Raw genomic sequence first — 12,164 nt, forward strand, 5'->3', positions numbered from 1 at the left:
CCAAGGGGTTCTCACCACCATCAGCATCTCCCCTGGGCAATGCTGGAGGAGGCAGCAAAACCTGGCTGAGCTGGGGCTTCTGCAAAAACCTTGCCTCTAACCCTAACTGAGAGAAACCCGGGACTGGTGGGAAACAAAGGGTGCTTCAAAGCATTTCCATGGGCATTCTTAGCATGGGGCTTGTGTTTTTTCCCAGGGGAGGTGACGTGGTGGCCCTACGTGGCAATGACGGTGCCCTGTGGCCGTGCTGCTCCAGGAACAACATCCCCGACCGCCGCTCCAGCCAGCAGCCTCCAGGCAGGCTGCGACTGTCCCAACACGTAGCCCCGGCCTAATTAGTCGGAGAGGAATATTTGTTCTGGCTTTGCCCAGAGCGGCTGGCCACAGGCCAGGCCCTTAACTTCCAAGCTTGAACCCCGGAGGCTCGGGGCAGACTTTTGCAGCACAACAAATGCCTTGCCCTGACCCCGTCCGTTACCCCTTGGCTGCTCCGAGCCCGGTGGCAGCGCTGGGAGCTTGTGCCTGGTTGCTCGAAAAGAAAAGAGATGCTAAGGAGAAACATCCTCAAATTCTGTCGGTCCAGGACCTACAAACTTTGGCTAGATCCAGGACTTACAAAGTTTGGCTTAGCTTTGCACCGCTAAGCCACGTTAAAGTCCTTTTTCCCAGGAAATGTTGAAATCTGCTTGAGCTGGGCATCCTGGATAGCCCTGCATGTCATGCAGAGCGTAGAGGAACAGCTGCTTGTGCCACCAGTGTGTCCTCGTGCTAATTCTTGGCCAAACCAGGCTTTCTGACCCCCCTCCTGACTGCCATGGGCTGCCTACCCTTGCAGCAAGCCAGGAGAGCAATGTGATGGATGCAAATAAAATGCAACACCAGTGCTGGCAGAAAAAAAAGCAACCATCAGGTGCAAAGGCACTGGCTCATGCAGCATCCCAAAAACCCTCCTCTTGGTGCAAAAAATGTTAAGGGAAGCTGCAGGCATCCCCGGTGCAGAGCCAGCCCTGTTCTTCCAGGGTGAATGGTGGGCTATGGAAGGGGACATCTCCATCCTCCCCTAAATATCCCTCCCTGCCACCAGCCCGTCTCCATGCCGTTGTTCTCTTTGGCCTGAGGTTTTGGATGTAAGCCAGAGAGAAAGCAAAAATGGAAATCCCCCAGGGCACGGGGGAAGGAAGACAGAAGGGGGAGGTTTTCGGATCTGGTGGCAACGCCAGGCTGGCTGTGGACCAGGCAGCTTGGGCAGCCACAAGGACACCAAGGCCAGGGCAGGGCGACCTTGTAGGCCACATCTCACCAGGCTCTGCTCCTCAGATGGGGCCATTGGAGGTGGAGAGGTGGAAAAGGGCTGAAGTGATGGGCCTGAGGTCGTAGGATTGCCCGTGGAGCTGGAGAAGCTGCGGGCTTTATCACGGGCGGGGGGGGGGGGTGTTCTGTGGTGGGAGCATCTCGGAGCTGCTCCCATTTCTCCAGGTCTGACCAAAAGGACCCACGGGCTCAGAGTGATTCATCCCAGAGAAACACACTTCTGCGTGCACACAAGCGTCACAGTTTCTTAGAAAAGCCACCATCAGGACTCTGCGAAATCAAATATGAATGCCTTTGGGAATGCAAGTGCTTCTCACAAATACTCCGTCATTAGGTTCTTCCTATTTATCTTCCAGTCCCAGGGTTATCCCACATTTTCTAGACATCCCTGCAGGGGCCAGAAAGCCAAAACCTTGGGAACCAGTGCTTTCCCATTTGCAAAGTGGGACCAGAGCCCCACAGAGCCTCCCAGGGCACATCCTCCCCATCCCCTTCGTCTTATTTTTGTGCCATGACAGCTCCGCTTTCTGCTGGAGGATCCCTCCTTGGGGCAGCGTGAAAGGACAAATATTTGGCTTTTCATGCTTTTATTTGCGTGTGTGCATGCAATATTTCCAAGGTACAATTGCTGATCTTGGCAGATCGCTGTAATTCAGAGGTAGGCAGCACAGCTCTGCATAATCTGCCTTGTTCTCAAATATTTAGAAATTGCTGGTTGATACACTTCGTGGCAGTAAGAGCTCCTTTTGAAGCAAGCCTCAGCTTTGGGAGAATGGATAAGCTACACAAAATCCTTCCTGAGCTTGACGTTGCATCCAGCCATGGTGCTGTGGGGAACAGGAGAGGGACCAAAATAATTTGAAGGGATGTGATTTTGGACCTTGTTGGTCCCAGAAGGGCAGGGCACGTCCGTGCCCCCAAGGCTGGCAGCGTCCCGAGCTCTCCTATCTCTGGCACAGCCCAGGGTCACTCAGCCCCCGTCGCAGCTAAAACATTTCCGTGCTTTGCATCCTGACGGCCGTCCTCCAGCGCCTTATCTCGGCGTGGTTCCCGTGTCCATGCCAGCCCTTATCTCCATCCAAACACGCTCCTCGTGCTCATACACTGGGAGCACATCTCATCCCTGCCTGCTGGCTTTGCAGGCTGGATGAGCACAGTGGCACAAAAGGAGGATTTGGGGCAGTAAATGGGTTTTACCCATTTTTTTTTCCCCATTTTTTTCCCAGGGAGGTGCTGTGGGTGCAGAGAGACCTTCACCCCCATGCACAAGACAAGGCAGGGCTGTGGTGTCATATCATGGCCTCAGCTGCTTTGCTTATCTGCAGTGGGTGAGAGGTGCCCGATGCCCCCCAGGGTGCTGAGCAAAGCGGACAGAGAGGCAAAGCACAGGCTGGAGCCAGGCAGCAGTGGGAACAGGGTTGTTTGGGCTGAAGGAGAGGCTGATTAGAGCTGCTCAAGGCCCTGAGAAAGTTGACCTCGATGCTGCAGCACAGGGGGTGCGGACCTGGGGCTGGTTCCAACATCCCACAGCAGGATGGGGCCCCTCTGCCATGACTGCTGAGCAGCCCAGCCTCCAGCTCTCCTGCCTGGAGCAGCCTTCCCTGCAGAAAGTGGGGCAGAAATTATCTGCCCTTCATCCAGCAAATCCCTCTGCACCCTGCACTTAACCAAGCAGTGCCTCACCAGCCCTTTATTTCACTTTTTTAAAAATTTTTTTCCCCTAAACCAGCTAATGTTGGTTCTTTGCACTCATCTAAGCCACCAGTCCCCAGATTCAGGGATTACCCAGGTCCAAGCAAGGACAATTGCCATCAATAACGGCAGTCATGGAGGTGCTGTAGTCTGGGGAGGAAATGCCTAAAGCAAAGCAAGAGCAAGGCATTTCCATGCTGTGTATGGTCCATGGATCATGCCCATCACTCCACCTCCAGCTTCATCCTCATTGTCATCGTCATCCTCATCATCATTCTCATCATCATTGTCACTGTCATCCTCATTCTCGTCATTCTTATCCTCATCCTCATCTTCATCCTCATCCTCATCCTCATCTTCATTGTCATCGTCATTGTTATCATCATCATTGTCATCCTCATCCTCATCCTCATCCTCATCATTCAGGACTTGTTAGTGTTAGGTCAGAGGTTGGACTAGGTGATCTTGGAGGTCTCTTCCAACCTAGATGATTCTGTGATTCTGTGTGATCATCCTCATCCTCATCCTCATCCTCATCCTCAACCTCATATCTTCTATGAGTACAAAATGTTCTGAATGAGTGTTCTCCAGAACCGTGGTTATGGGACCAGGGACCCAATTCTCTTGACGTCTTCGAAGCTGATCTTTTCCACATCCTGGAGAACATATTTAAGGTGACTGGGATGGCAGAGCACCTGGAAAAGCGTGGATCCTCTCCTGGAAGGAAGGGGCTCATCTGTGCTGGTTTCAGCAGGTGAACTTCAGTGATGGGATTGAGCTGAGCCTCCAGGGTCAGAGAGGACGCTTCCAGAAGACAGCCGCTGCCTGACCTGAAGCTGCAGATCAGGTCCCACGAAGCAGAGCAAAGTGCTGGCATTTATTCAGTTTCTTAGAGAAAGCGAAACCAAGTCCGTGGGAAGGATACCATCATCCCTGGGGCCAGGAGAGCCCAGGTTGGGATTTTCCTGTCTGTAAAGCCAAGGCAGTGGGGGACTGCATCGTTCCTGGCTGCTAATTAGAAGGGCACACACAGACCGTTTTCATGGTTTAGAAACCACCACAGAAAGAAGGAATTAAGGATAAAAGGAAAAATTGCTTTCTTGTTTGCCAAGGTGCCTGGTTGCAGCCCCGCCACCTTGCACAGGAGCAGACAGAGCCAGGACATGTCCCAGTTACCACAAAAATGAGACTTCAAGGACTTTCCTGGTCATCTTCTGGGCAAGGAGAGGTGCTCACCTTCCCACACAAGCAGACAGGCTTTATTTCCTAAAGGTGTCCTCTCCTCCCTTGCCTTCCACAATGGCTGGGGTGGGCAGGGGCCTCTGGAGACCACCTGGTCCCACCACACGCTCGGGCAGGGTGACCTGGATCAGGGAGCCCAGGGCCACATTGAGTTGGGTTTGGGGCATCTCCAAGGATGGAGGCTCCACAACCTCAGTGAGCGATCGTGACCACCCTCACAGTAACAAAATCATTTTCTGAGGTTTAAACAGAATTTCGTGTGTTTTAGCTGGTGTCCATCATCTCCCACCCTGTCCATGGGCACCACTTGGAAGAGTTTGGCTCTATTTTCTTTATTCCCACACCATCAAGTACTTACAGACATTGATGACCACTTCCATATCACCTCCCCTTCCTTTTGTCAGGGCTTCCTAAAGGACAGGGAGCCATGGGGCATCCTTGGGCTGGCCGAAAACGGGGATTTCCAGCCAGGACCAAGCCCACCAAAGATAGGGTAGGGTAGACCTGAAAAGGGCACAGCCAGGGGAAGCTCCCAGCCCTGAACATCAGGCAAGATCGTGGTGATGAGGCAGGTCTAAGGCCAAGCCATGGGCAACCATGGCCAAGCAGGACTTCAACAGCATCACCAGAGCAGAGACTTATGGCTCTGGGCTGAGCTGAAATGGGGGTCCTGGGCCCATGGGCAGGGTGGGACAAGGCCCCAGGGGACGCCAGGTAGGGCAAATAAAGCAAATTAGTGTCCTCAGGCCCCTGGTGCTCATCTCTTCCCTCCCAGGTGAGCGGGGCTGATGACAAGGAGGGAGCAGATAGGACAGATGAGGACATGGACATGGCCCAAGGCTCTTGAAGGCTCGGCTGGTGAGTGTTGGTGGTGTGCTGAAGATCATGATGGCTATGGGCATGTGGTGGGGTTCAAGAAGGGATTTCCCCTCCTGGTTTGTCCATGCACAGAGGCTTTGGTTGGTTCCTCCCCTCTGGCAGCACCAGCTCCAGCCAAGATGAGTGTGGGACCACCCAAAATGAGCCCAGGATACCAGAGATCTCATTTCTGTTACTGATTCTCCATTTCCTTCAGATCTTTCTCTGGCAAATTTGGGAGACATTTCTCCTGCTTGGCAGCAGCAGAGAGAGGGACCCACCTCGGGAGCCTTGGGGTGCCCCCCACCCCTCTGAGCTCCATCCCAACACGCAGGAGGGCTCTGGGCAGCCTCTGGGGGATGAAAGCAGTTGGGTTCCCCGCTCTCCTTGTATGGGAATCTCAATGGAAACAGACGTGTGAGGAGCTCGCCAAAAGGGAAATACTCAGCCAGAGATGTCAAAACAGACTGTATACAAACCGTCCGGCATCCTAGAGCAGGAGTAAAGAGGGAAATAATGATTAGGAGGGACAGTTTTACTATTTAAAACTTCCTGAATCATTCCTACCAAAAAAAGAACAATTGACTCTTACTCATTTCACTTAAAAATAGACTTGGGAGCCTGCAGGATGGGGCTGTATCCTCCTGTGCAGAAGCAGACAAGATGCACGGCATGTAGAGGAGGGACACCGTGTCCCTGTGGCACCCCATACCTCCTAGGTTTTCCTTCTCAGCAGCATCCCACCACAGCTGGGACGTCCTGCTGGCTCCACACTGCTTGAGGTGGAGGTCATGGGCACCTGGGCTGGAAAAAGGGAGAAGTTCTTCACCTGCTCCAGTGAAATTCAGAGGGGAGACCCGTCTGGTCTCTTTTCCAGGACCACATGGATTTTAATGCTGAAAAATTCCCAAAGCTCGTCTGAGGCCTCTGCTTTTGTGCTTGCCTTGGAGCGAGGCCATAGCATGAGTCACAAGATGCTTACTGTTTGTTTGATATACCAGTTCTTGCTCTATTGAATCTCTGAGAGGGAAGTTAATTCGTAATCCCAATCAGTGAACTGCCAGAGGAGGAGGAGAAGGTAGAAGAGGAGAAACCAGTCAGTTCGGTGCTAACACTGCTGCACCAACAAGACGTTTCACATTGCCTGCTGGTGTGAGCACGTCTTCCTCTGGCCAAGCAACAGTCCTAGGACATATGTGACAGTCCTAGGACCTATGTGACAGTCCTAGGACCTACGTGACAGTCCTAGGACCTACTTGCCAGTCCAAGGACCTAAGTGGACATGGCTGAGTTCCTCAAGCCCTGCATGGTGCCTACAGGGACTTGCCATGGATGCAAGGGAGGAACTCAGCCCACTGGAGACATCTGCTTGGAAGATGCCCAAAGAAATCAGCCAGTCTGCACACACCAGGACACTTGTCCATGCAGAGCAAGCTGGTGACATCTCTGATAAAAGAGGAGCTGTTCTCATGTGTAATAACTCCTGGGAAAAGATGGGCTTGCAGAGGAGGGAGGAGCAGGGCTGGTCTGCTGGAAGGCAGAGCAAGGAAGAGTGAGAAGAGCAAACGGAGGAGCTCATCTGGCAGCAGGCAGGGTGGGACCAAGCCCTCGGGTTGTCCTGGTTGTTTGCAGACAAAAGGACATTATGCACGTGCAAACACTACAGAGGCAAGTGCTGTCTCTGGAGGCTGTGATCTACCCACCTGGGAATGACCAAAAGGGGTGATTGTTGCATTGACTCATGGACCATATGGTACTCCCAAAATACCAGGGATTGGGGCATTTGGAGACACAGGCAGCCACAGATCAGCCTCACAGGATGCAGCTCACCCAGGGGCTGAGCAGAAAGACACATTCAGGAGCTCCAAAGTGAGAGGAGACCGCACGGTACATCATGCCCAAACGTCTTGGTTAGCCGAGAGGCGTTTGCACCTGCTCTTAACCCAGTGGAGAAAACCAGCATTTTGTATTAAGTCTGCAATAAAACACATAAGTCAAGGTGCTGGACAGAAAGAGGTTTAATGAATGTCATGCTTAATTGTAGCCCCCCTGGTAGCAGCTTGTGTCCTTGGCCTCTGGAAGAGAAGGTTGACCACTTAGAGCCATGCATCTCAGGGATGGAGTCCAGCGCAAAACATTTTGGAGAAGACCCCACTGCTCGTGTGATATTTCAGCCACCCTACTGAGATGGACCAGCTTGGATTGAACACTTCCAAGCCCACCAGCTGCTCTGTTCTCAACCAGTCTTGGAGCCAGCATCACACTTACCTCTCCTCTGACAGTGACGCAAAAAAGGTCTGGAGCACGGCACAATCACGTCCCCATGCCGGAGATTTGCCTCCAAACTTACTGGAAATACTGTCACCTTCTCGTACACCGTCCCCATTAATTTTCTGTTTTTATTTTAAATCTGTTTGTTATTGTTCAGCTTCCCTTCGAATGCATGTTTCTGAACATCCAAGAATAGAGACTGGTGTCAGATAATAACAGGAAGGAAGCGGGAATACCCAGGGTTACTGGATATGTTGAATTAAACCTATTTCACAAGGTTTTTTTTTCTGTTTATGCTGAAGGTGCTTCCCCCAGCCCCACTGTTTATTTTCTGGAAGGGGTGTGGGAGGAAGAAGACTAATGTAAAATGAGAGATTTGGAGTCATTTCTAGCTTGGGCACAGTGCAACCTGGGGCAAGGGGCTCCACAGCTGATCACCAGCACTGGAGCCCACTGGGGCTTCCCAGCAATTCCAAACTGGATCAATAATGACCACGTAGAGCACGGTGCATTTCAGCTGTCACACTGCCAGGAAGAAGGCTGCAATCTTCCTGCCACATCCTGGCTGCTGCAGACCCAGCTGGGAGACGGTGACCTACGGGAGACCCGCAATAGCACCGCAAACAGAGCGAGAGGAGCCATCTGTATCCAAATTCGCTGCCTCAAAGCTCCTGGTCACAGATAACCACTGCCGGTGTCACCCAGCTGCTCGATCCCTGCTTGAAAGCAGCATGGCTTCCTGCTATTGTATGTCCAGCCCACGGAGCCGTACCCTGGAGTGGAGTCATCACTGTGATTTACCAGCACCAGCTGCCCTGCTTTCTTCCATTCCCCCTTGGAAAGAAAACGACCTTCTGTTGATCTTATTCCTGGCTGTTTTATCCCTAAAGTTTATGTTAGAGCAGCTTCCACCCTGCTGAGATCAGTTAGACATGCACGGAAAGGCAGGAACCCAGCCACCAGCTGCTTGCAGCCTGCAGAAAGAGTTTCAAGTGCTTCACGGCTGTCTGTCCACGGGCCTGGCTGTGGGTCTAAGCTGTCTGGCAGTGCCCACGTGGCAAATAAATGCAATGCAATGAGGTGCCATGCAAGGAAATTAAATGCAAGGAAAGTAAATGCAAGGAAATGCAATGCAAGGAAATGCAATGCAAGGAAATGCAATGCAATGAAATAAAAAAGCAATGCAATGCAATGAAATAAAAATGCAATGCAATGCCATGAAATTAATAAAATAAATAAAACTATTCGTGGGAAGAAGGATGAAAAATTACAGACATCAGGGAGACCGGTGCCCTGCAGAAAGTGCAGCGCGCGGCGTCGTGAGCCAGGCCACCCACTGCTGCCCGCGCTGCCTGCCGACACACGCAGGGAACAAGCTGATCTCGTTTGCCGGCAAATTCCCCTCCTCCTCCCCCCCCTCCCCGCCAATGCAGAGAATTTCGCTGCCTTCTTGTTTGTGCAACACATCCCGAACGGGACGGACCTGCTTCGGCATTTTTGGCTTGGGCAGGTCCGGGGCTGGCTGGGGGCGGCTGGGTCCAGGAGCTGCAACTGGGGCTGCGACCTCCTTTTGAGGGCCCTGGTTCATTTTCTAGGTGTTTGTTGGAAAATGGGCATTCACCCCTGTGTGCAGCTGGGGAAACTGAGGCACGGATTGCTCCTGTCCCATGTGGACACTGGGATCCACCAGGCAAGGCTATGTTGGCCCTTCCACCTGCAGCTTGACATTGCATCCAGCCATAACCCTGATGGGGAGTAACACAGTGATATTTCTGGCTCTGAGTGGGTGATAGAATATTTTTGCAAGTGTTTTGAGCCTGATCCAATGTCCACAACCCATCTCAGAGCCATAGAGCCCAGGCCAAGTGAGCAGTGAGCAGCTGGATTCACCTCCTCCTAGCCCACTGCAGGCTGCAGCCCACCTCCATCCGATCGTGGCTGTCTGCCGTGGGACAACAAGGGCTAACCCAGGGGTCTTTCTTCATCTCTGCTCCTTTGATTTTGGAGTTTGCTCCCTAAATCTGGGCTGGCAGCATGGGCATGGGCTCGGGCTCATCAGGCCAGGCTGGATGGGGCTCAGGACATCCCTGTTCCATCCTTCCCCCTGCCAGCAGTGATGGGTGCATCGGGGCTTTAGCCAGGATGCTCTTAAATCCTCCAGGGAGCGCCACATCACCCAAGCACATCTCCCCAAGCCTGGCCAACCCCCCCCTCATGCCCCCCAAACACCACCTTCCTCCCCACAGCACCCAAGCCCAGGTGGGACCCAAGCACAGCCTCGCAAACCCCCACGACGAGAGGGAAGGAGCAACAGTGGTGCCTGGGCCGCCCAACCCCGACAGCTGATGGCTGGGACCCCCCAGGACTGTATTTCCCTTGTTATAGTTTCACCTCCGTGTTTGTACAAAATGTCTGGGCACCGGCACTGCTCCGAGGTTTGTTTGGAAGATGCTGCCAAGGCCGATGCAGCTCTGAGCACTGCTGAGCAGGAAACGTGTGCCTCCAAAAATTGAGTCCATCCTGGAAAGCGGTTTGGTCCCTGCCCATCAGCCATCACAGAATAACCTGGTATCCATGAATCAGTGTGTTGGCATCAGGACTATCCCCAAAATTTTCCTATAAAATGCTACATTTGCATTGTTTAATTGCCTGTGTGTGTGCACCGAGTCTGTCCACCTGCAGCTGACGGAAGGGCAAAGCTTGTTCCTAAAACCTGTCTCATTTCTGTCCTTCTGCCCCTTTTCCAGAAAATCACAATTGCTTTCCTAGAAGAAAGAGTCAGCTTCTGGAATTAAAAAGCCCCCCTTGGGACTGGGCTTCCCGTTTCACCCCTTGTGACGGGGCATGGTGTGCTTTTCCATAAAGCAGAACCGAAAGGGAGAAGCGCGCGCGTGTGGGCTGCTCTGCGCAGGGCGCCCCTTTGGTGATGCCGGACACGAAACAGATGTTTTCCTCGTTTCCATTCCTAAAATAAAAGAAACGTCCAGTTTGGTCCCCTTTGCAATGGGCTCTTCCCCTGCCTGCCTCTCGCTGCTCTGCCAGGGTGTCCCTTAGGGAGATGAAACCCCCGGAGGGGCTCCGCAGCAGCACCCGAGTCACCCCCATGGAAGGCTTTGGGTTGAGATACCCCATGCCTGGCTGGTATTTGGGTGCCCCGAGGGTCCCCAGCTGGCGCTGCCCCAAGGAGGCTCCGGGAGCTGCCAAGGCAGCAGGAGCATCGTGCTGAGCATTTCTTGGGGTTAGGAAGCTGGGTGGTCCCATCTGCAGGACGGAGGAGCGCTGGTGGAGGGCCGCCCTTGCCAAGCGCCCTGGCAAAGAAAAATCTCCTTGTTCAAATGCAGAGCATTGAATTTGCAGTGTGGGAATTAAAAGTGCTTTGCCTGTTGTGTTTTAAAGCTTGTTCTTTTGCATATTGTTGTGGAATTTGAGCATCATCATTGCAATGAAGTGCTTGGGGCTCTCAGCAAAGCTGTAGGGCTCCTGGGGACCTGGGGGAGCATCCTGCCCTGTTCCCACCCTCGGATGCTTCATCAGAGCCAGGAGGAAACTCAAACGATGCCTTTCGATTAACACTAATCAGACTAATTCCTGGGAAAGCAGCCCAGCTCATCTGGCCGTCCCCACAACCTGGCCAACCCCTTCCCTAAGACCCAAGCACTGGGTGACCCCAGGAGGGTGGCAACCTGGGCAGCACATCGGGGCACGGTGGGAGGCTTTGGTTACAGTCTTGGGCCATAATCACAGAGCCCATCATGGTGGTCCATACCTGAAATGCCTGTTTTCAACCTAAACCCAGCTAGTTTTGCCCAACAGATGTGCTTGGAGGTGTTTGGGGTGCCCAAGCCCTGGTGGCACGGTGGCACCCAAGGGATGGCGTCTCCAAAACCCGCTGCCCGGAGAGAGCTCTGCAGCTGGATGTCTGCCTCTGGCCCGCCAGCCAAAGCAAACAAGTGATCGAGGAAACAGCAACAAGTAGAGGGGAAGTTATTTTAAGTCTTTCCCAGATGGGAAACGGTGGAGGTATCCGCGGGTCTCGTGTGCTTTGCCTTCCTGATCTTTCCCCGCGGACGCGGTCCGGAAAGCAGAGAAGCCCGGAGGCGGCGAGCCAAAAGCGCCACACGACCCCAGCTCTGTCCTCAGAGGGACAAAGAGCGATTATCTGTGACAATAAGGTGGCAAAAGCCACCTTCCAGGTGAGGTGTCCTGCACCCAGGCTGCCCCCCAGGCACCCAGCACCTTCCCTCTGCTGAACTCCTGGGTGAAACGGGAGACGCGAAGCCCACCGCGCCCCGCTCAGCTCCTTTAGGGCAGTGGAGCGAGGAAAAGCGAAATGGAAGTGACCCCGAGTCTCCAAGACACGTCCGGGTGTGCTCGGGAAAGGAAAGGAAGCCTGCAGAGATGAAGTTGCCCATCATCATCGGCGTGCTGGACGAGGAGAGGCTCACCTCCCTCTTCCTGCTCTGTTGACGTCCACAGGGCTTTAGGAAGGCAGGCTGGGGAGGAAAGCAGGCTGAAACGCGCTTCTTGAGAAATGCTGAGGCATAGGAACGGCAGGTCATTGTACGTCAGGAGCCAAATCAACGCTTTTTTGTCCAAATTCCCAGGAAAGGCGAGGTTGCCAGGCTCCCACGGAGGAGTGGGAGGACTACCTGGAGGAGTGGGTGCGTCGGGCTCGAGGCTGCTGCGGGGATCTCAGCACCCCCCGGCGGGGAGCTGGGGCTGGATCCCCCAAAATATGGCCCTGGGACCCCTCGAGGGATGGGATCTTCTCTGCCAAAAGCCTTCCCTGC

The sequence above is a fragment of the Cygnus olor genome, chromosome 1, assembly GCF_009769625.2.
Source record: "Cygnus olor isolate bCygOlo1 chromosome 1, bCygOlo1.pri.v2, whole genome shotgun sequence".
NCBI classification, from domain to species: domain Eukaryota; kingdom Metazoa; phylum Chordata; class Aves; order Anseriformes; family Anatidae; genus Cygnus; species Cygnus olor.